The sequence below is a fragment of the Balaenoptera ricei genome, chromosome 13 (genome assembly GCF_028023285.1).
Source record: "Balaenoptera ricei isolate mBalRic1 chromosome 13, mBalRic1.hap2, whole genome shotgun sequence".
Taxonomy (NCBI): Eukaryota; Metazoa; Chordata; class Mammalia; order Artiodactyla; family Balaenopteridae; genus Balaenoptera; species Balaenoptera ricei.
In genome coordinates this window covers 95,741,680-95,765,070 of record NC_082651.1, presented here as the reverse complement: position 1 = coordinate 95,765,070, position 23,391 = coordinate 95,741,680, and the positions used below count along the sequence as shown (strand labels likewise).

Genomic DNA, 23,391 nt, shown 5'->3' with positions numbered 1-23,391 from the left:
AAACGAAGACGCCGCCTCCCTGCCCTTGTGGAGCTCACAGTCAGTTCGGGGGAGCTGCAGCCCCTCATTCTGCAGGAGCAAGGGGAGCCCCAGGGGCCCTCACACTGTGGGGGACTGGGCTTTCCGGGGTGGGTGAGCTACTCAGTTCCTGTCCTCAGGACCACTCCAGTGAGTGCATATAAAGCATGATCATCGCTGTGGAGGGAGAGAACCTTGTATTACGAGAAGATAATGCAGAAATGGGCGTAGATTGCACGGAACCGACCGGAGAGAAAGCCAGTTGCTCTGAGCCGGGGTGTCCCCACCCCACATGATGGTCTGTCCTCTCTTCCAGGGCATGGTCTAGCAGCCCAGGCCAGGACGTGGGACCGGCCTCCGAGGTTCTGATCTCTGCTCCCTCTCCGCCTCCACTTGGCCTTGGGTAAGTGTTCCTGGAGACCAGACGGGCCCGGGGGTAGGTGAGGATGGGGAGCTGAGGGGCCTCTACCCCTCTATGGGGTCCTGACCACGTGCCGGTGTGCACGGACTTGACCCAGCTCAACGGAACGAACAGGGAAGAGCGGGCTTTGGGGGGACAGCCTGTCCAGCACTCCCATGAGGTGGGTCAGGAAACTGGAGCCTGGGGACAAAAAGAACCACCCAGGTCTTACAGTAATCTAGGTTTCTTGTCCTAAATTGGACGGGTTTTTGTGGGTAAGTCATTTGGCCTGGGTGCTTTGGTGGTGGGATGCGTCCATCGAGGAGAATTAGCGAATCAGAATATAAGGGGCAGGGAATTCCCTGGCGGTCCAGTGGTTAGGACTCAGCACTTTCACTGCTGAGGGCCCGGGTTTGATCCCTGCTCAGGGAACTAAGATCCTGCAAGCCATGCAGCAAGGCCAAAAAAAAAAAAAGGAATATAAGGGGCAGACTTTTTTTTTTAACTATTTATTTTATTTAATTTATTTATTTTTAATAGATCTTTATTGGAGTATAATTGCTTCACAATACCGTGTTAGTTTCTGTTGCACAACAAAGCAAATCAGCCATATGCATACACATGTCCCTGTATCCCCTCCTTCTTGAGCCTGCCTCCTCCCTATCTCACCCCTCTAGGTGGTCACAAAGCACCGAGCTGATCTCCCTGTGCTATGCTGCTGCTTCCCACCGGGCAACTATTTTACATTCGGTAGTGTGTATATGTCCATGCTACTCTCACTTCACCTCAGCTTCGCCCTCCCACCCCATGTCCTCAAGTCCATTCTCTATGTCTACCTCTTTATTTCTGCCCTGCAACTAGGTTCATCAGTAACATTTTTTTTTTTTTTTTTAGATTCTATACATATGCCTTAGCATACGGTATTTGTTTTTCTTTCTCACTTACTTCACTCTAGGTCCATCCACCTCACTACAAATAACTCAATTTCATTTCTTTTTATGGCTGAGTAATATTCCACTGTATATATGTGCCACATCTTCTTCATCCATTCATCTGTCAATGGACATCTAGGTTGGTTCCATGTCCTGGCTATTGTAAATAGTGCTGCAGTGAACATTGTGGTACATGTCTCTTTTTGAATTATGGTTTTCTCAGTGTGCCCAGCAGTGGGATTGCTGGGTCATATGGTAGTTCTATTTTTAGTTTTTTAAGGAACCTCCATACTGTTTTCCATAGTGGTTGTATCAATTTACATTCCTACCTACAGTGTAGGAGGGTTCCCTTTACACCACACCCTTTCCAGCATTTATCGTTTCTAGCTTTTTTGATAATGGCCATTCTGACCAGCGTGAGGTGATACCTCATTATAGTTCTGATTTGCATTTCTCTAATAATTAGTGATGTTGAGCATCTTTTCATGTGCCTCTTGGCCATCTGTATGTCTTCCTTGGTGAAATGTCTATTTAGGTCTTCCGCCCATTTTTTAACTGGATTGTTTGTTTTTTTGATGTTGAGCTCCATGAGCTATTTGTATATTTTAGAGATTAATCCTTTGTCTGTTGCTTCATTTGCAAATATTTTCTCCCATTCTGAGGGTTGTCTTTTTGTCTTGTTTATGGTTTCCTTTGCTGTGCAAAAGCTTTTAAGTTTAATTAAGTCCCATTTGGTTATTTTTGTTTTTATTTCTGTTACTCTAGGAGGTGGGTCAAAAAAGATCTTGCTGTGGTTTACGTCAAAGAGTGTTTTTCCTATGTTTTCTTCTAAAGGTTTTATAGTGTCTGGTCTTACATTTAAGTCTTTAATCCATTTGGAGTTTATTTTTGTGTATGGTGTTAGGGAGTGTTCTCATTTCATTCTTTTACATGTAGCTGTCCAGTTTTCCCAGCACCACTTATTGAAGAGACTGTCTTTTCTCCATTGTATATCTTTGCCTCCTTTGTCATAGATTAGTTGACCATAGGTGCGTGGGTTAATCTCTGGGCTTTCTATCTTGTTCCATTGATCTAGGTTTCTGTTTTTGTGCCAGTACCATATTGTCTTGATTACTGTAGCTTTGTAGTATAGTCTGAAGTCAGGGAGTCTGATTCCTCCAGCTCCATTTTTTTGCCTCAAGACTGCTTTGGCTATTCGGGGTCTTTTGTGTTTCCATACGAATTGTAAGATTTTTTGTTCTAATTCTGTGAAGAATGCCATTGGTAGTTTGATAGGGATTGCATTGAATCTGTAGATTGCTTTGGGTAGTATAGTCATTTTCACAATATTGATTCTTCCAATCCAAGAACATGGTATATTTCTCCATCTGTTTATGTCATCTTTGATTTCTTTCATCAGTGTTCTATAGTTTTCTGAGTACAAGTCTTTCGGCTCCTCAGGCAGGTTTATTCCTAGATATTTTATTCTTTTTGTTGCAATGGTAAATGGGAGTGTTTCCTTAATTTCTCTTTCTGATTTTTCGTTATTGGTGTATAGGAATGCCAGAGATTTCTGTGCATTAATTTGGTATCCTGCAGCCTTACCAAATTCATTGATTAGTTCTAGTAGTTTTCTGGTGGCATCTTTAGGATTTTCTATGTATAGTATCATGTCATCAGCATATAGTGACAGTTTTACTTCTTTTCCAATTTGTATTCCTTTTATTTCTTTTTCTTCTCTGATTGCCGTGGCTAGGACTTCCAAAACTATGTTGAATAAGAGTGGTGAGAGTGGATATCCTTGTCTTGTTCCTGATCCTAGTGGAAATGCTTTCAGTTTTTCACCATTGTGTATGATGCTTGCTGTGGGTTTGTCATATATGGCCTTTATTATGTTGAGGTAGGTTCCCTCTATGCCCATTTTCTTGAGAGTTTTTATCATAAATGGGTGTTGAATTTTGTCAAAAGCTTTTTCTGCATCTATTGAGATGATCATATGGTTTTTATTCCTTAATTTGTTAATGTGGTGTATCACATTGATTGATTTGCATATATTGAAGAATCCTTGCATCCCTGGGACAAATCCCACTTGATCATGGTGTACGATCCTTTAAATGTGCTGTTGGATTCTGTTTGCTAGTATTTTGTTGAGGATTTTTGTATCTATCTTCATCAGTGATATTGGTCTATAATTTTCTTTTTTTGTGATATCTTTTTCTGGTTTTGGTATCAGGGTGATGGTGGCTTTTAGAATGAATTTGGGTGTGTTTCTCCCTCTGTAATGTTTTGGAAGCATTTGAGAAGGATCGGTGTTAGCTCTTCTCTAAATGTTTGATAGAATTCTCCTGTGAAGCCATCTGTTCCTGGACTTCGGTTTGTTGGAAGATTTTTAATTACGGTTTCAGTTTCATTACTTGTGATAGGTCTGTTTATATTTTCTAATTCTTCCTGGTTCAGTCTTGAAAAATTGTACCTTTCCAAGAATTTGTCCATTTCTTCATGGTTGTCCATTTTATTGGCATATAGTTGTTTGTAGTAGTCTCTTATAATCCTTCGCATTCCTGCAGTGTCAGTTGTGATTTCTCCTTTTTCGTTTCTAATTTTATTGATTTGCGTCCTCTCCCTTTTTTTCTTGACGTGTCTGGCTAAGGGTTTATCAGTTTTGTTTGTCTCCTCAAAGAACCAGCTATCAGTTTTATTGATCTTTGCTATTGTTTTCTTCATTTCTATTTCATTTATTTCTGCTCTGATCTTTATGATTTCTTTCCTTCTACTGACTTTGGGTTTTCTTTGTTCTTCTTTCTCTAGTTGTTTTCAGTGTAGGGTTAGATTGTTTATTTGAGATTTTTCTTGTTTCTTGAGGTGAGATTGAATTGCTATAAACTTCCCGCTTAGAACTGCCTTTGCTTCATCCCATAGGTTTCGGGTCGTCGTGATTTCATTGTCATTTGTTTCTATGTGTTTTTTTTAATTCTTCTTTGATTTCTTCAGTGATCTCTTGGTTATTTAGTAGCACACTGTTTAGCCTCCATGTATTTGTGTTTTTTAGTTTTTTTCCTGTAATTGATTTCCAATCTCATAGTGTTGTGGTCAGAAAAGATGCTTGATATGATTTCAATTTTCTTAAATTTTCAGAGGCTTGATTTGTGACCCAAGATGTGATCTATCCTGGAGAATGTTCCATGTGCACTTGAGAAGAAAGTGTATTCTGCCACTTTTGGGTGGAATGTTCTATAAATATCAATTAGATCTATCTGGTCTATTGTGTCATTTAAAGCTTGGGTTTCCTTATTTATTTTCTGTTTGGATGATCTGTCCATTGGTGTAAGTGCAGTGTCGATTTCTCCTTTCATGGTTGTTAACATTTGCCTTATGTATTGGGGTGCTCCTATGTTGGGTGCATAAACATTTATAATTGTTATATCTTCTTCTTGGATTGATCCTTTGATCATTATGTAGTGTCCCTCCTTATCTCTTGTAACAGTCTATTTTAAAGTCTATTTTATCTGATACAAGTATTGCTACTCTAGCTTTCTTTTGATTTCCATTTGCATGGAATATCTTTTTCCATCCCTTCACTTTCAGGCTGTATGTGTCCCTAGGTCTGAAGTGGGTCTCTTGTAGACAGCATATATATGGGTCTTGTTTTTGTATCCATTCAGCCGGTCTGTGTCTTTAGGTTGGGACATTTAATCCATTTACATTCAAGGTTATTATCAATATGTATGTTCCTATTACCATTTTCTTAATTGTTTTGGGTTTGTTTTTATGGGTCTTTTTCTTCTCTTGTGTTTCCCACTTAGAGAAGTTTCTTTAGCATTTGTTGTAAAGCTGGTTTGGTGATGTGAATTCTCTTAACTTTTGTCTGAGAAGTTTTTGACTTTTCCATTGAATCTGAATGAGATCCTTGCTGGATAGAGTAATCTTGGTTGTAGGTTTTTCTCTTTCATCGCTTTAAGTATATCCTGCCACTCCCTTCTGGCCTGCAGAGCTTCCACTGAAAAATCAGCTGATAACCTTATGGGGATTCCTTTGTATGTTATTTTTTGTTTTTCCCTTGCTGCTTTTAATATTTTTTCTTTGAATTTAATTTTTGTTAGTTTGATTAATATGTGTCTTGTTATGTTTTTCCTAGGGTTTATCCTGTATGGAACTCTCTGTGCTTCCTGGACTTGGGTGACTATTTCCTTTCCCATGTTAGGGAATTTTTCCACTATAATCTCTTCAAATATTTTCTCAGACCATTTCTTTTTCTCTTCTTCCTCTGGGACCCCTATAATTTGAATCTTGGTGAGTTTAGTGTTGTCCCAGAGGTCTCTGAGATTGTCTTCAATTCTTTTCATTCTTTTTTCTTTATTCTGCTCCTCAGCAGTTATTTCCACCATTTTGTCTTCCAGCTCACTTATTCGTTCTTCTGCCTCAGTTATTGTTATTGATTCCTTCTAGTGTATTTTTCATGTCAGTTATTGTGTTGTTCATCTCTGTTTGTTTGTTCTTTAGTTATTCTAGATCTTTGTTAAATACTTCTTGTATTTTCTCAGTCTGTGCTTCCATTCTATTTCCAAGATTCTGGATCATCTTTACTATCATTACTCTGAATTCTTTTTCAGGTAGATTGCCTATTTCCTCTTCATTTATTTGGTCTTGTAGGTTTTTACCTTGCTCCTTCATCTGTGACATATTTTTTTTGCTGTCTCATTTTTTTTTCTTTTTATGAGTGGGATTGTGTTCCTGTTTTACTGGTTGTTTGACTTGAGGCTTCCAACACTGGAATTTGTAGGCTATTGGGTAGAGCTGGGTCTTGGTGCTGAGATGAGGAACTCTGTGAGAGCTCAGTCCAATGAATATTCCCTGGGGCCTGAGGTTCTCTGTTAGTCCAGTGGTGTGGACTCGGAGCTCCCACCGCAGGAGCTTTCCCCCAACCCCGGGCCTGCGAATCAAGATCCCTCAAGCTGCGTGGGGTGGCAAAAAAAAAGAGAGAAAAATAACAAAGTAAAAAATAAAATTAGACTAGGAAACTAACAGTTATGTTAGAAAGAATGTAAAAATAAAAATATAGATGAATCAACAACCAGGAGGTACATCAGTACCACAATAGTAAAATAGAGGAGGAGGGAAAGGAAACAAAAGGGGGGTGGGTGGATGGAAAGGCCTTGGGTGTGGAGGGCGGGGCCTAAGCAAGGGTGAGGTTTGGGGGGTGGGTGGGGCCAATGCTCAGGACCCCCAGGGCTGGAAAAGGCCCTGGGAGCTGTGCGGGGTGGGGCTTAGGCTCAAGGAACAGAAGGGGCCCAGGCGTTCCCCCAACCCCGGTCTCAGAGGGCAGAGGACCGCCCCTGGGGGCCCAGCAGGCTTCCTGGGCTCGAGTGGGCGGGGCAAACCCCCTCCTCTCCTCTCCTGCTCCTCCCGTCTGGGGTCTGGGAGGGCCCTCCCGCCTGCCTCTCCTCATCTCCCCGGCCTCCCTCCTATGCCCCCGAGGACCCATGCGGCCTGGAGGGGGGTTTGGAGGGCGGGGATCGCCCTGGGAGCTCAGCAGCCTCCCAGTGCCTGAGTGGGTGGGGCAGGCGCCCTCCGCTCCTCCCTGAGGGCAAGGGGCAGACTTTGAAGAGGACACTCCGGGGGAGGGCAGGGGTGAGTGTGGTCGGGGCCCTCAGTGCTCCCAGCCCACGTCCCACAGCCCTGGGCTCCTCCCACAAGATGCCTGGTGCCCCTCTCCCAGGTGAATAGACTTTGCTCCATCCCCAAACCAGGGTCTGCAAGGACGCAGCACCCTGCAGCTGGCTCCAGCTGTCACCCCTGATGACAAAGTGGGAAATGGGTATCGAGTCCTCCCTCCTCTAACTAAGAAGGGGGCCCTGGTCGCTGAGGCTCTTGCCGCTGAACTATTCCCTCTCCACCCACATGTCCTGTCATCCTCCACCCAGACCCCATCCTCCCAGAGGCACAAGGGTCCCGGTGCTGAGCCTCCCCTCCCCTCCCTTCTCACCCTGTCAACCCAACCCCCTCCCATGGCCACACCGGGACCTCAGCTGCATCGTTTGCCTCTGACAGCTTCGGTTCAAACGCTCCCTTCTCCCACCCACCTCCCTCTTCCCAGTCGTCTCTCTCCAGCCCCCGCCTTTGCTGCCCTTCCCGTCTCCCCAAACTGATCACAGGAATCTCTTCCTTGCCCAGAGCCCCCTCACCCTCCTGTCCTCCTGCATGGCAGGGCCCTAACCGGGTCCGAACCCCAAACCTGGAGCGCTGTACCCCACCTGCTCTCCTGTCAGACAAGGGGCAAAGTGCAAGGTAATTAGCATGACCTGTGAGCCCTTCATCTGTTTGAATCCGCTACCCTCCCGGCCTCATCTCAAGCTTTGGGTGTGAGGGAGGCTCTGTGAAAGCAGGGCACCTGCACCGTCTGAAGGTGGCATCCAGCCCCTGGGCCTTTGCTCAGCCTTGCCCTCTGCCTGCACCACCTTTCCCCTTGTATCCGTTTCACACATCCCATCCCTTCCCAGGCCTTCCTGACCCTGGGCGGAGCCGGTGCCTGTCACCTGTGCCCAGAGGCACTCTGTACTGCTCCCTTGTGATCCCTATTGCCCTACGGGCTGCACGTTGCTCTTCTCGAGCTTAGTGTTCAGTCCTGTCCCGAAGGAAGGAACCAGTCGGTGGGTGGGACAAAGGCCTTTGACCTTGGATCTGTGCACTCGGATCCCTCTAGGCCACTTAGCCTCCCCCCAGTCTCACCCATAAGGTGGTTAATCACACCTCCCTCCCTGGGGTGGTTACAAGAGTAGAGCTAAGAATAGTGTCCGGTGCGGTGCCGTGGGGGTAGAAGGAGGATCGGTGGTCCCTTAGCTCCTCCGCCTTCCCGCCCAGTTGTCCAGTAGTTAGTACAGTGACTGCCCTTCGTCCTCAGCCCTGCCCTGCCTGCCCCCAGTGCTCTGAGCGACCACTGAGGCCAGGGATGTGGGCTCTGTTCCCGAAGTGGGGGGAGGGCTTGGGGCAGCAGCTGTTGGAGGCTCAGCCCTGCCTGGCCATGCCCAGCCCAGGAGAGCCAGCCTTAGAGCCGTCCCAGGATGTCTGGAATTTTCTCGCCCTCAGAAGCAGAGGATGCCGCTTTGTAATTCTCATCTTCCCACCCAGAAGGCATCACCTTTAGCGCTCGGCCATGAGGCTGAGATCTGGACCCCAAGCATGCTGAAGTGTCACCACCTTAATTTCTGAGGTCGCTGGGTGCCCGGCATGACGACCGGTGTGTCTGAGGGCAGATGCCAGGTTGCCAGTTCCATCTGGGGGCTCCCACCAGATGTGAGCTGGCAGCTCAGACACACAGGCCCCAGCAGACCCCGGGTGTGGCTGCTTTCACGCCGGCACAGATGCCGCGGCACCAGCCGAGCACTCTCTCTCCTCCCCGCATCCCGTGGGTGGGGCTTTCCTGCCTCTCTTGTTTGGACACTGGGGTGTGGACTTCCTGACGGAGGGGTGTTTCTCCCACTGCCCCATCCTTCCTTCTCTCATCTTCCCTGTTCACCCAGTGAAAGCATTCCCTGGGGCGGAAAAAGAGACCCAGGCGGGGCCCTCTGCCTCAGGAGACAGATTAGTGAGTGCATCTCTGGGCTTTTCTCCCCAAAGAAAACAGACATAGCTTCACGTGGAAGGTGCTGCTTTCATTAGTCCAATCTCCTTTCACCAGCCCTGTTGGAGCTGGGTCTGGGTCTCCTTACCTGGACATCACCTGCATACAGATGCCCAGCTGGAGGCTGGTGGGTGGGCCCAGGTGCATGGGGTGAGGGTGGTGCCTGGCCAGGCTGAGTCCTGCTGAGGCATCAGGAGTTGGAGCAGGTGCAGGGGTCCAAAGGGGGCAGAGGAGCTGGTCCGTGGTGTCTCTTCCCATCCCGAGGCTCTGGGTATTTCAGTGCACACATGGCAAATACTCAGTAACCCCTCCACCCCTACCACCCAGAGATCAGAAGCTCTGGGGGGCAGATGGCACCTCTGGCACAGGAACATCCTTGGTCAGGATGTGCTGGGTCAGTGATGGGAAATGGGAGGACCCCTTCTCTCTGTCCCTCTGCCTCTGGTGATAGACAAGCCAGTGTGTCCCCTGCATCCTCCATCTCGGCCCACCTGCTCCAGGCACTGGAGAAGAGGCACCTGCGTGCTGTGGCTGCGAGTCCCAGCCTCCCCCCACAGCAATCGTGCATTCATTCCCTCAACAAACATGTACCGATCACACACACTAGAGCTTCCAGGCTCTGGGCTTCCAATGGAGAACCAACTAGAATAAAACCTGGCCCCAGGAACTCTGTATTCTAGTTGGGGGGAGAGAGACAATACAGTAAAATAAAGAGAAAAAATAAAGTAGGAAAGGGGATAAGAATGTTTGTTGGGGCTTCAGTTTTGGACAGAGGACTTACAGAAGGCTTCACTGAGAAGTGCCCTGAGCCAAGACCTGATGGAGGCGAGGGAGCAATTTGATATCAGAGGAAGAGCCAGTGCAAAGGGCCTGTGGCAGTAGCATGTCTGAGGTGTTCAGGAGTGGCAAGGATATCAGTGTCACTGGAGGGGATGAACAAGTGGGGGGCTAGGAGATGAGCCGGACAGGTGGGAGGGTGTAGATCATGCCTGAGGAGTGGGACACTCACAACCATAATCCAACAAGGAGAAGCATCTCAGTGCAGCCGAAATCGCACTGCATGGTGGACCTCTGCACACACTTCAAAGATAATTGTTGCTCATAGAGATTTAACCATGGCTATGTAAGATGGTAGATGAACAGGGACATGGAGACCAGGGGTTCTGCAGGGGCCAGGAGAGACATGCCCCCGGGCTAACCTCTCCTCTGGGTGCTGTCCACCTGCCCGTCCCGAAGTGGCCTGCAGAATGGAAGCTGCTGTGGTTTTGAGGCGGGGCACCACGAAAGGGAAATCCTTCCTAGGTTGTACGTTGAGGGTTATTTTTAGAGTGACTAGCGATGACTTGGCAATGTCAGTTCCTGTGGGCGTCTCCTTCAACCCTCAACCACAGGGGCACGTCCTGCATGACGAGCGTCGTGGGCAAACGCGGGCTCACATGTGCGCACACACTGTGGTACGTACCACTTGTCTTGGCATTCTCATCCACTGTGCAATCAATGGAGGGATGGGGGCCATTGTCCTGGCCTGTCTGCAGGACGGCCAGCCCCAGGCAAGGGAATCGCTGTCTTTGGCATCCCTGAGCTTCTGCTCTGGGTAGGTTTCTGCATGAGAAGAAAGGCAGGGGTAAAAGGAAGGGCACCTGCTGGTCAGTCTTTGCTCAGCGCCCAAGGGGTGGGACAGAGAGGGAGGCTTCATAATGAACAAACGAAGGATCGAGCAATGTCCCCCGAGGTCTTGCTGCCTGTTGGCCCCTGGCGGGGCCCCTGAGCCAGGCCTGGGCCCACTCGGCTCTTCCCCCGCTGTCGCCCACCTCTCCCGTCGAGCCCACGCTGCTCCTTCTTACTTCACCTCCCAAGGCACCCGGTGCGGTCCCAGGCCCATGGCCATGATTTCTGAGACAGCCCAGATTTCACATTTTCTCTCCTGTGGACCCCTCAAATTTTCTTGGGTTTGTCAGACCCCAGGTGCACATTTTTAGCTTAGAAATACCCTTGGGGCATGCTTACCAGACGGTAGCTCTGGTGGCTGTTCCTAGGACCTCAGAGGGTCTCCAGGAAACTGGCTCTTCCACTGATGTCGCAGAACATCTGGGTCAGAAGGCCTCTGATGGACAATTCGGATACCTGGAGGGCCAGGAAGGCAGGCTCTCGGGCATGCTGGACAGCGCTCCGCGGCTACAGATGCACTGAACTGCTGGGCCCGTGGAGGAGCTGGGGCTGCCTGCCAGGGGCGCCCTCGTCGCCGGCCTTCTCTCCCTCTTCCTTGCTTCCTCTCACCAATTACGCGTCCATCCTGTGTGTGTGTGTGTGTGTGTGTGTCAGGTGCTGTGCTAATTGGCTGTGGATTATTCCTAGCCGCGCCCTGAGTAACTGGAACTCAGCTCTATGTCTTTGGGGAAAAGGGTCAAGGAAGGACCCCTGGGCCCTGGCCTGGAATGCCACCTTCCTTCCCTCCCCCTTCTGCCACCCCTTCTACTGCCCCCCTCGCTCCCCACACACCTCCAGCACCGTGCTGTCTCAGAGTTAGGCTAGAGTAGGAACTAACTCAGAGTAGAAAAGGAAAGAGGAATTCACGCCTTCCACGCCATCCTTCCTTCCCAGCTAGACTGGAGGAGCTTTGGGGGCACCTTGTACTTTTGTGTATCCCAATGATTCCCACTCAGTAGGTGCTCAGTTAATCTGTGTTGATCGACACTTTCTGTGTGAGTTTGTGCTTTGGCCCCAGCTCTCCCTGCAGAATCTGTGGCTTCTGGTGCTGTGATTTAAAGAATAAAAATGGCAAAGGGCCACGTTTATGAGCTGTCTTCACTCTGATTGTAAATACAGTCTCTGATGACAGCTCAAGACCTTAGCCCTGGGCCCACCAAGGGGCAGCTGGCACCTCACCATCTGTGTGTCTTGGCCAGGCTGATGCCACTTTTAGGAAGAATGACTTACTGTTTTTATTTCTCTCCAAAGACATTAAACATGAATCAAATAGCAGATGAGATGATTCACTGGAAGTTTTCTTCCAAGTTTCAAAAAGCACACACAAAAAATGGGGATTGGTGTGCTGAACCGCACTTAAGTCAAGCGAGGCAGCGTTCGGCGGGAGCCATCCCTCCAGGGGCTCTGCCGTGGGCAGCACCTCGCAGAGTGGACCTTGCCCTGAGGTCGGAGCCCTGTGTCAACCGGCACAAAACCCCAGGGGGGCCACGTGGTTCTTGAAAACACCTCAAGTCTAATGTTTATAATGACATTTCTTCTGTTTCTACCCAAGACATCATAGAATGTGACCAAACCTCATTCATTTGGGGCACAGGAATTCAAAATTTGCAAAGGGTTCATTTAGGGCCCATGGATTGAGAATTGAGTCATCACTCAGGCAGGAACCTGGCAGAAATTAGCTTTCTACCACCTGCTGGGAAAAAAGGGAACGGGTCTTTTCCCAGGGATCCCGGGGAGAGGGACACACACTCCAGCCAAGTGGGCGAACTTCTCCGGTGCTGTGGAGACCTCCACTGGGGATAGACTCCAAGACGTTTTTTAGAGTGGGACATGCCTGGGGGCCACATTGTCCAAACTCGTATTTTTTAGATGAGGAGAGTAAAGCTGTGAGACTGGTGACTTACCCAAGCTCGCCCAGGCCTCCCGAGTCTGCCCCGAGGGGGGAACGTCGGCGGCTGTGCTAATAATAACAACTGATTCCTTTCTGCTCACTGCAAACGCCATCATCTACCTCACAGCTCTCTGACATTCCAATCCTTACCCTTTCCCTGAAAAAGAATTCAGAGACATTTTTTCAGGTATTTTTTGACTCAGACTTTACCCAAAGGGCAGTTCAAATTTGTAATTAGTCTGAATTCCTAGCATTTGATGGTGTTTTTTCCTTCCTTCCCCAGCTGCCTCTCCCCTCCCCCCCTGCACTTGTCCTTTTGTTCCTCAGTGTCCTCTACCGCGCTGTTGTACACTGTTCGCTACTGTTGTATTGCTAGGACAGTCATTGCCCAGGAAGGTGCCTGGAGAGGTCGCAGGCCCAGCTGTGCGGCCTGGATGGGCACTTGCTGGCGGTGGTCTCCCCAGAAGCTCGGGCCTGTGAGTGTCTGAAGTGGAGATGCTTCCTGGGCCCCCCGCCCACCTCCCCAGCTTTGTTCATGTTCACACCCTCACGCCGCCTCGAACACTGACTTCCCCTGGCATGCTGCTCCGACCCTTCTCCACTGGGTGGACGTTCCCCGGATGGCAGCTCGGAGGCCCACTCGCCCCTCTGCCCCCGCAGAGCCCGGCTCCGGCACAGCTCACGTGTCCTGTCTTCAGGTCCTCCTGGTGCATAAAATATCTGCGAGTTTAGTAGGTGTACAAAATAGAGGTGGCACGAATGCAGGAATGATAAGCACGGCCCATACTATTTTCTCTGAGATAACTGAATTCCCAGGAGTGAAATCCTAGCCATTCCACACACTGTTGTGTAGGAAAGGCCTTCACCCGAGCGCACCGCCCGCTCCGCCGCCAGGCCTGAGTCTGATTTCCGTCCCAGTACCAGCAGCCAGAGAACAGATCGAGGCTTTCAGACAGTCAGTGGTGGGGACCACGCCAGTGTGGAGGAAAGGGGCGTGCTGTGTGTGTGTGTGTGTGTGTGTGTGTGATGTGTGTAGGGCGTGATACGTGGTATGTTGTGTGTGTGTGATGTGTGTAGGGCGTGATACGTGGTATGTTGTGTGTGTGTGAGATGTGTGTAGGGCGTGATACGTGGTATGTTGTGGGGTGTGTGTGATGTGTGTAGGGCGTGATACGTGGTATGTTGTGTGTGTGTGATGTGTGTAGGGCGTGATACGTGGTATGTTTTGTGTGTGTGATGTGTGTAGGGCGTGATACGTGGTATGTTGTGTGTGTGTGATGTGTGTAGGGCGTGATACGTGGTATGTTTTGTGTGTGTGATGTGTGTAGGGCGTGATACGTGGTATGTTGTGGGGTGTGTGTGATGTGTGTAGGGCGTGATACGTGGTATGTTGTGTGTGTGTGTGTGTGATGTGTGTAGGGCGTGATACGTGGTATGTTGTGTGTGTGTGATGTGTGTAGGGCGTGATACGTGGTATGTTGTGGGGTGTGTGTGATGTGTGTAGGGCGTGATACGTGGTATGTTGTGTGTGTGTGATGTGTGTAGGGCGTGATACGTGGTATGTTTTGTGTGTGTGATGTGTGTAGGGCGTGATACGTGGTATGTTGTGTGTGTGTGAGATGTGTGTAGGGTGTGATACGTGGTATGTTGTGGTGTGTGTGTGATGTGTGTAGGGCGTGATACGTGGTATGTTTTGTGTGTGTGATGTGTGTAGGGCGTGATACGTGGTATGTTGTGTGTGTGTGATGTGTGTAGGGCGTGATACGTGGTATGTTGTGTGTGTGTGATGTGTGTAGGGCGTGATACGTGGTATGTTGTGTGTGTGTGATGTGTGTAGGGCGTGATACGTGGTATGTTGTGTGTGTGTGATGTGTGTAGGGCGTGATACGTGGTATGTTGTGGGGTGTGTGTAGGGCATGATACGTGGTATGTTGTGGGGTGTGTGTGATGTGTGTAGGGCGTGATACGTGGCATGTTGTGGTGTGTATGTGATGTGTGTGGTGTCTATGTATGGTGTGTCTATGGGTATTGTGTGTGTGAGGTGTATGTGGTGTGTGCAGTATGGTGTGTGTGTGCGCAGGTGTGTCACAGGCCCACCGAGGGCTGCCCTGTCCAGCACAGATCTGAGCGGCCGGCGTCCCGGGAGCGCAGGGGTTGCTCTGGGCTTCTTCTCCTTCAGGATCTGCGAAGTGCCCTGTCCTTCAGGGAGCCTGTCCCGCGGGTAAAGAGGGTCCTCGTGCCCGTTTAAGTGGACCTGAACCAGTTAGAAGCCTCAGGAGACACCTTGCTGTTGGAGAGAGCCCTTCATCTCCTCGCGATGGGGGTTCGTGGTGTCCGTGTCGCACTGATCCCCGGGGCCTCAGGCTGGAGCTGAACTTGCCTTGGGCAGCGTGAGCCCAAGGCTCTGCCGCTGTTGCGGGACTGGGTCTCTCCCATCCTTTTCCCTCATTTTCTCTTTGAAGAACAGGAGTTGGATTCTCACTGGCCCTGCCCCCGCTGGATGTATTGAGCTGCTGGGATCCCAGGCCCTCTGCCCACCTGGGTGTGTGGCCCAGGGTTTAATACCACTGTGTCGGGCATGCAAGGGAGAGGGTCGGCGGGAAAGTGCAGGACCGCCTGCAGCCTCCAGCCTCCCAGCCTGGCTCTGTTTGATACTGTGATTAAGCTCATCAAGCGCATCACGCATTTCTTTTATCATAAAAGCTGTGATATAACCTCCATATATTTGTCTGATGCTTAAATTTGTCAAAGCCCTTTCACAGCCTTCATTTCCCTTTATCCTCACAACTACACTGTGAAACCAACAGGTTGGGACCATTATTCCCATTTACTGCCAGAGAAACTGAGGCCCAGAGAAGCTCAGAGACAGCCAAGACCAAAAGGCTGGAGAAGTGGGTCCTGGGAGGAGACTCAGGCTGGCCATTTACCATCCAGTGGGGGTCCTTTCTGTACACGGGTCCGCATCCCGACTGCAGCCCCCGAGGCTGGCATTCGGTCCCCTTTACAGAGGAGCATCAGAGGCTTAGTCTGGAGCCTTGAGACAGGGGACTGCCTGACTAAAGCCCAGGGAGTAGCCCCCGCCCCAGGCCTCCCGGGAGCTGCCTGTCCAGCCACTGCGTGCTGGGTGCTGGCCCACTGGCTGGGCCAGTTCCTCTCCTCGGTTCCTCTCCTGCTGGGAGGACGTTGCCTCGGGGAAAGACTGCGGCTCACATCCCGGCCGGGAGCATCAGAGTGGAATTGCAGACTCACTCTGCCGCCTGCCTGCGGGTCTTTCCCACGCGGGCTTGGCCTGCGTGAGTCACTCCACAGCCAGCTGGGCCCAAGCAGCCAGGAGGAATTTACTCCAAGATGTGCAGGGGCCGGTGTCCCAAACCTCCATGCGTAATAAGCCAGCTGAGGTGGTGGCGCCTCTGCCAGCTCTGTTCCCCCCACCAGGGCTGACCGAAGGGGGAGCAGATCTGTGGCGGGGCTGGGAGTGGAGGGAGTGGCTTCTGAAATCTCAGACCGGTTCCTGTCTTCAGCCGACGGTGTCCAGCCTGCCGTGGCCTCTTAGGTTTCCTTCAAAAGAGCAGTCAGCCTGCGGCCGGCTCTGGGTCCCTGAGGAGATGCTGTGTGATTTATATGTTTGTTTGTTTCAACCTCGGAGCTTTTATCGTTCGATAGAACAGTGATAGAGTCCTGAGTCCTGGACGAGATTCATTCTGAGCGTTTCCTGGGGCATGGGCTCTTTCTGGGGAGGGTTGGGGGGCATCACCACCCCCTGTTCCAGCCCCTCCTGTTGCTCCCCTTGACCATCTCCTCTGCAGTCGGCATTGCGTTTTTGGCATTCTTCTGCAGTCATGCTCAGTGCGCATGTCCCAGCCTCTGTGGCACTGGGTGGGTTCTCTCTGGGCCTCCTTGCCCTGGCACACGCTGTTCCCTTTGTCCGCCCACCTGGAGAACTCTTGAGCCTTTAAGCCTGGCTCAGACCTGCGCTGTCAGGCCTCCCAGCCGTCTCACGGGGGACAGGCCAGCTCGGCTCCGGCACTCCTGGACCCTCTTAAGTCAGCCTCGTTCTACATGTTACCCATCTCGTGGGTGTGCTGGGGGCACCTGGGAAGGGTCTCTGTGTCTTGTTCATCCAGGTGTTTCCATGCCCGGCACAGAGTGGGCCTCGGGAACATTGGTGGGCAAAAGGAAACAAATTTCCCTCCCCACTCCAGCCTGGCATTTGGGGCTGTGCCACCATAAGCCTCAAATTTGCCTTCAGAGCAAGGCACTAAGGCTCCAGGTGGGGCAGAGGAAGCCCCAGGCTCTGTGGCCAGGACTGCACACCTGGACTCCCACCTGGCTCACTCAGGCCCGCCTCTCGCCAGGGGCTGCTGGCCCTGCTCCTGGCCTGGCATCCAGCACCCTCTGTAGAAACATGGGACTCACCTACGGCTGGACATGCATGGCAATTTCAGCATTAAGAATCACGCGGCCTTGGTTTTGGTCCTGCCTCGAGTCCTTTTCCTGTTGCATCATCAGAGTCTGAGAGAGGCTCATCCTCTCGGGCATTTCCCCTTCCTTTCCCTGTCTTGTTCTTCCCCCGGAGGCTCATTTATGTCTGATCCACTAACCTGCCTTCCTCCACTGGGCAAGCAGCTCAAAGTGCTCGTCCCCTGAAGATTCAAGTAGCAGTGACCTTGGCTCTAGGGTGAGGCTGCACCACTCAATTGAGAGATCCCAGCTGGAGGGTAGAGTAAGCCCCCGTGGCTGAGGACCACATAGTTGGGGGTGTGTTCACTGCAGGAGGGAGGAGATGGCACCAGTTTGGTGAATGGACCCCTACTCTGCTGCAGCTGGTCCTGTGCCGATAAATGGAACTTTCCAGAACACCAAGTCTGAATTACAGAATGTCCCTTCCTGGAGCTTCAAACCTGAGCAAGAGAGCACTTTGTCATCCTAATCCCTGATGTTCCTTCCCATCTTCCTGTTACTGGAAGAGTCACAAACTGTTAGAACAAGAGGATCCTAGAAGAAACCCATTCACTTGTTCATCTGTTCATTCATTCGGACACTGTGCTAAGCCTTTGGACACGCAACCATTATTCAGATATTTTTACTGCGCCTAGTTGCGTGCCAGGCCCTGTTCTGGGCAGTGTGGGAATGTAATGGTGAGCAAAAGCAGGGAGTCAACCATGTATCAGTACAGTGCCAAGTAGTAGGAACAGCCACGAAAAGGGGGCAGCGTAAGGGCGGATGCTGCTTGAGATGGGCTCTTTGGAGGAGGTGCCCCCAAGAAGACTCGAGCAAAGATGTGAACATTGAGGGAGTGCACTTTGCAGACACTGAGGGGTAGGGCAGACCAGGTGGAGGGAATTGCAAATGCAAAGGCCTTAGGGCTAGAACATGCTAGCAGGTTCTCCTACTAGCACGAGGGAGACATCCTCTTTCCTAAAGGAGCTCACAGTCTAATGAGGGAAAAACATTAGTAAACGATGTACTAAAAGTTGAGGTCATAATAGAAATAAGTTTAAAAATGGTATTGGAATGCAAAAGGAAGAGCAACTGTAGAGGAGTTGGGAAATGCCTCCGTGAGTAGGTGACATTTGAGCTGGGCTTTGGTGGATGAGTAGGAGTTTGCTGGGTGGCTGAGAGGAGCAGCCACATGGCTGACCTGGTGATTTCAGGCACAAAGTATTCAGGGAAAGCTACCCACAGTTCCTACTGCTGTTGTGTTAGCGGTTTCTGCAAGGGAAAGAACATCCTCTCCTCTTGGGGACTTTCCTTTCCTTTTCTCCACCTCTTCCTTTTCCCCTGCCTCATTTAGGGCATGTCAACCTCAGGAAAGTGGAAGGAGAGGATGGCTCAAGATAAGGAGGAGATTTCTCTGCCTTGCTTGGTCAGCCTGCCTCTTTCCTTCCTTCTTCCTTCCTCTCTCTTTTCCTCTCCTCCCTCCCTCCCTCCTTCCATCCTCTCTTTTATATATTTTTAAAGCTTTGGGGAGCCGTGGGATTTTAAACTGCTGGGGTGGGTACAGAAGTCAGGAGGACTTTCAGTTGGATTTCTCAACCATGCTCACTGCCTGAAGCCCATCCAGCATGTGAAGCTGTGATGCAACAGTTTTTCAGGAAGCCTCTGGAAACGGGCTCCCCGAGGTCCGTGGGCTGAATGTGGATCTAGGTACACCCTGTAGCCACCAGCTCCAGAGGTGTTACTAACCCCCTCTTGCCCTAGATCTCACCTGGGGCTTTTGTGTTCTCCCTCAGAAGAGGAGGAGGGACACCCCCTTTCTGCAGCCCCTCCCCCTGGCCTTACACCTTAGCCAGGACCAGACCTGGGTCTTCATTGCAGCTGGCCTCTGGCAAAGTTCTTGAAGCTGCTGAAAATAGAAACCTGTGGGACTCACATGTAATTATGAAACGCAAACACCCTTATCTTTCACTCAAGGGCACCAAGGAGTGAAATAAACAGGCCACCTCTCCCAGCTGGGTCGCAGTTAGCAGTGGGTCTGTAAACAGGACGCTAAGGAACTTGGTAGCCCCCTAAACCGCGCCCCAAGGGTCTACCCAGTGCTGAGCAACCACTAGATGGACAACGCAAGTCACCTACATATGTAATCTTAACTTTTCTGGTAACCACCTTAAAAAAGTAAAAAGAAACAGATGAGATTAATGTTACCAAAATGATTAATCCTACTATATCTCAAATGGTATCATTTATCATTTCACATGTAATCAGGATAGAAAAATTATTTTTTAATTAATTAATTGATTTTTGGCTGCGTTGGGTCTTTGTTGCTGCGCATGGGCTTTCTCTAGTTGCGGCGAGCGGGGGCTACTCTTTGTTGTGGTGTGTGGTCTTCTCATTGCCGTGGCTTCTCTTGTTGTGGAGCACGGGCTCTAGGCGCGCGGGCTTGCTCAGTAGTTGTGGCTCGTGGGCTCTAGAGCGCAGGCTCAGTAGTTGTGGCGCACGGGCTTAGTTGCTCAGCGGCATGTGGGATCTTCCCGGACCAGGGCTCGAACCCGTGTCCCCTACATTGGCAGGGGGATTCTTAACCACTGCGCCACCAGGGAAGTCCCGAAAAATTATTAATGAGATATTTTTTCCCTGTATTAAGTCTTCAAACTCCAGTGAGAATTTTACTCCTAGGGCACTTATATGAATTCAGATTGGCCACATTTTAAGTGCTCAATAGCCACTGTGGTTACTATATTGGACAAATACAGCTTATAGATGGGAAAACTGAGGCACCAGCGAGGTGGAGGGGGCGTGGCAGGGGCGGGGTCAGAAAGCTGGGAGGCGGGGTCTCCAGCTCAGGTCCTGGGGAGCCTGCCCGACTGCGCCCTCTAGCGTCCAGCCAACCGCACTGCAGCCCGAGCCACCCCTGCACCGGGTCCTGGCAGTTGTCGCGGACCTCTTGGGGCAGGACTGGCCCCTCCTCAGAGCAGCTGCACTAGAAGCCCAGGCAGCAGGCGGCTTGCTTCCCACCCGCATACTGGGAGGAAAGAAGGACACAAATGCAGTCAGCCTCTTTTCCCCCTAGGACCCGGGCTCAGCCGCAGGAGGAGGGTTTCTCCATGAGTCATCAGGAGAAAGACCCAGGGCTGGTGCTGCATGAGAAACAACACAAACCGCCAGTTTTTCTCCGGCCCCCCCGTACCCCACCCCACCCAGCGTGTCCTGTTCTGCCAGACAGAACAAGCTCTGTCTCAAGTGAGCCCTCCAGTTCCTTGAAGTGCAAATTCACTGCCGCCGCCCCTCCAGCCTTTGGCCTTTTATAAGGAGTTGGTTCCTCCCACCTCTCCCATCATCTTCCCCCCAAGTGTTTCTAAGTCTGGTTGGCCCAGCAAGCTTTGGAGATCTGAGGTGATGAAAGCGTTTTAGAGCAATGGGATGAAATGTCTACCCACGCCGGCAGTAGGCGTTGAGCTGTGATTAATGGGACACACGCGCCCTCGGTTCCAGGAGCCTCGCCGGGCAGCTGATAGGAACTACGCCATTAAAAATGCTTTAATTTGCAGGCAATACAGACTTTGGGTTAAATATTTTCATAGGGCTCCCCAGTTACATGTTTACTTTTTTTTTCTTTACAATTTAACACATTAAGAACAATAACAGAGTAACTGAGAAGCAGAGAGATGGCTGTTAGCGCTGCATTAACTCCCTCCCCCATTTTTCCATTACTGTGAATTAAAATGTCATCTTCGATGCCCTCAGAAGGCTGTTGTTTGTCTGATCCAACCCCTGCTTGGTCGTGAAGCTTTTTAAGCCCAGTAAGAGATGGCTCTGACCTTGAATCAGTTGTCCTCCCCTGGCACGTCCATTCTTCACCCCATCTTTCACTGGAGATGAAAGTAAGATTTTCTGGTAAATGAAAGCTGGGGTGTTTGCCTGATGACAGGGCCAGGGGGCCATTTCTGCTGGAAAGTGGGAGTGGTGGCTTTGTCTTTGCAGAAAGGCTTGCGTTTTGTCAGCCATCTTCCCAGCCAGCTGGTCGTCAATAAGTTTGGTTCATTGGCTTAATTAGTAACAGAGGGGTCACTGGGGTGCAGCGTTCCACCATCCACCATGTTCCCTTGAGGCTGCCTGCTTCGGGCCAAGAGCCTCTGGGACAGAGTGCTGAAATGAGGTTCTTTGGAAATATTTCACCCGAGCCTTTGGAAAGCACACGCAGGCTGATCCAGGAGGTGATGGGGAGTGCCGGTGGGGCTTTATGTGACATTCATGGGCCCCACTTCATGGCTTCATGAGAGTCACAGTGGGAAGGCCGTCTTGTGAAACTGTCTGGTGAGAAGTTTAATGGCAAGGAGACAGAGGAGGTGGTCGCCAGCTGGAAGCCCTGCCTGTCACAGACAAGCTCGTGCCTCGCAGAGGCCTCAGTTCTTTGTCTCTAAGTCGGAGATGCCGGAGATGCCCTTGCCTGCTCCCAGTCTGGTCAAGCGTGACCCCCGCCTGCAGGGCCTGGAACCTGCCGTGTGCGCCCTAGAGGTGGCCTGTGGGAGTCGAGCCTCCAGTGGCTTTTAAAGTCCTTGTCATTCAGTTTGGATTCCGCGTGCCACCTTCCTAGGCAGACTGCCTCCGCTCCGCGTGGGAATGAAGGATTCCTCCTCGGAGCTTGGACCTTCCCCCGCCCCCTCCTTCGTGTCACTTATTATGCCCCATCCGTATGCCATAAGCAGCCTGGAGTGAGAACCAGGACCTCCGTCCCCAGGCATTCAGAGGACCCAGTGGACTGGAGGATACTGCGTACAGCCTGCACAGCCAGCCTGGAGCCAGACCCAGAGGACACGCCCAGGGCAAGGGCGGCCTGCACTCCTGGGCTGAGGTTTTGGGGGGCAGAGCACCGGCTAGTGCACCACAAGCACTTGCACAATTACTCAGGTGCAGGATGTGATGAGGCACACAGGATTTGTAGACAGCGGGTTTCTGGATTCTTCCAGGGGATGCTGTACCATCTTCCCTGATTCCATTGCCTGTCTTGGGGCGTGGGGGGGGTCAGCCCTTGTGATGAGAGGCTTCCGCATCTCAATAGGGACACAGGATTCTTCGACCTGGGGCCTCCAGACCCAGGGGTCCTAGACCATCAGACCACAGAGGGGCCCAAAGAACACTGTGGTCCTTATACCGCCTGGCCCCCCCCTCCCCCGCACCGGTTTTAAAATTTGTGGTAAAATATACATAACATGAAATTGACCATCTTAGCCATTTCTAAGTGTACAGTTCAGTTGTGTTAAGTACATTCACACTGTTGTGCAACCAATAATCTCCAGAACTCTTTTCCTCTAAATTCAGCTTGGGCTCTTAGGAAATTTCTACAAACATAAGCCCTCTCCCCAACTCTGGATTTTTACCTGGTACCCCAGGATGGCTTCGACATCCTTGGAGTTGTCTTGAACTTTCTGTAGCAAAATTAATGTCACCGACTTTTACAACGGTAATGCTATAAGTCAGCCCTTTAATTCAGCTGACTGGGCATGGTCAAGAAATCAAAGCAGAGGTGGGTACCCTACTTGAAAGCCGTGGGGTCTCCCTAAAGGACACCGGAAAATCAGTGATGGGTTCCTGCAACATCATCCTCAAAAATGTGGTCTCCCATCAGCCCTGATTTTGACAGCCCCAGATTTTCCTAACTCAGCCTTCAAGACAGTGGCAGGAAAACATGTTTTTCCACCCACGATTTCTTGATAGTTTTCCCCCAAAGTAAAACTTATCTTTTTTGTTTCCTGGACACACCCCTCAGTTTCTCCCAGCCTTGCTTTTCCTCTCTGTACAGCTTGGAATGCCACGCCTGCCCTGCCCATCTCCCAGGGTTCAGGGTCGATCGTAGAGCTCCGTGGTCAAGTTCAAATGGACTCCTGGTCACATCCCAGCTCCAGCAGCTGTGGGACCCTGGGAAAGTTACTTGACACCCCCGGGCCCCAGTTTCACCATCTGTGAAATGGTCTGCACAGTGCCTGGCACAGCTTGGTGAATTGTGGCTGCAGCGGGGGGTTTTGATGCTAAAATGGACCAGTGTGAGTAACCTGCCTGCATCCTACATGCTCTGGCCTTGATGAGCTCTTCAAAGGCAGGACCCAGGCCTGATATGTCTGTCCCAGAGTCCTACCTTCTCCCCTCTCCCCATCCCGTGAGCCCCCAGAACTCTCAGGAAGGACCCCCTGCATTGCACCCCCCAAAGGGGAGCACACCCAGGCTCTGCTGGAATGCCAGCTTTGCCAGAAACCACCCTGCCTCAGAGTTAGCAGGTGTCTGTATGTGTGTGTACACAACCAGCACCAGCACTGCAGCGGGAAGGCCCACTCAACCAACACAGACATCTGTTCTGCGCCGGGCCCAGGGGGCCGCTGGGATTCTGCAGCCCCACGTGCCTGCCTGTGGG

The 23,391-nt window shown here is 50.8% G+C and overlaps 1 protein-coding gene across 2 annotated transcripts in view; it reads left to right on the top strand.

Annotated features, from left to right (window-relative positions):
* Positions 1-23,391, top strand: part of HPCAL1 (hippocalcin like 1) — a 110,955-nt gene that overhangs the window by 77,655 nt on the left and 9,909 nt on the right. For both annotated transcript variants that reach the window (XM_059942218.1, XM_059942219.1), the window contains exon 2: positions 335-421. The gene's annotated coding sequence lies outside the window, so the exon portion shown is untranslated. The remainder of the gene's footprint in view (positions 1-334; positions 422-23,391) is intronic.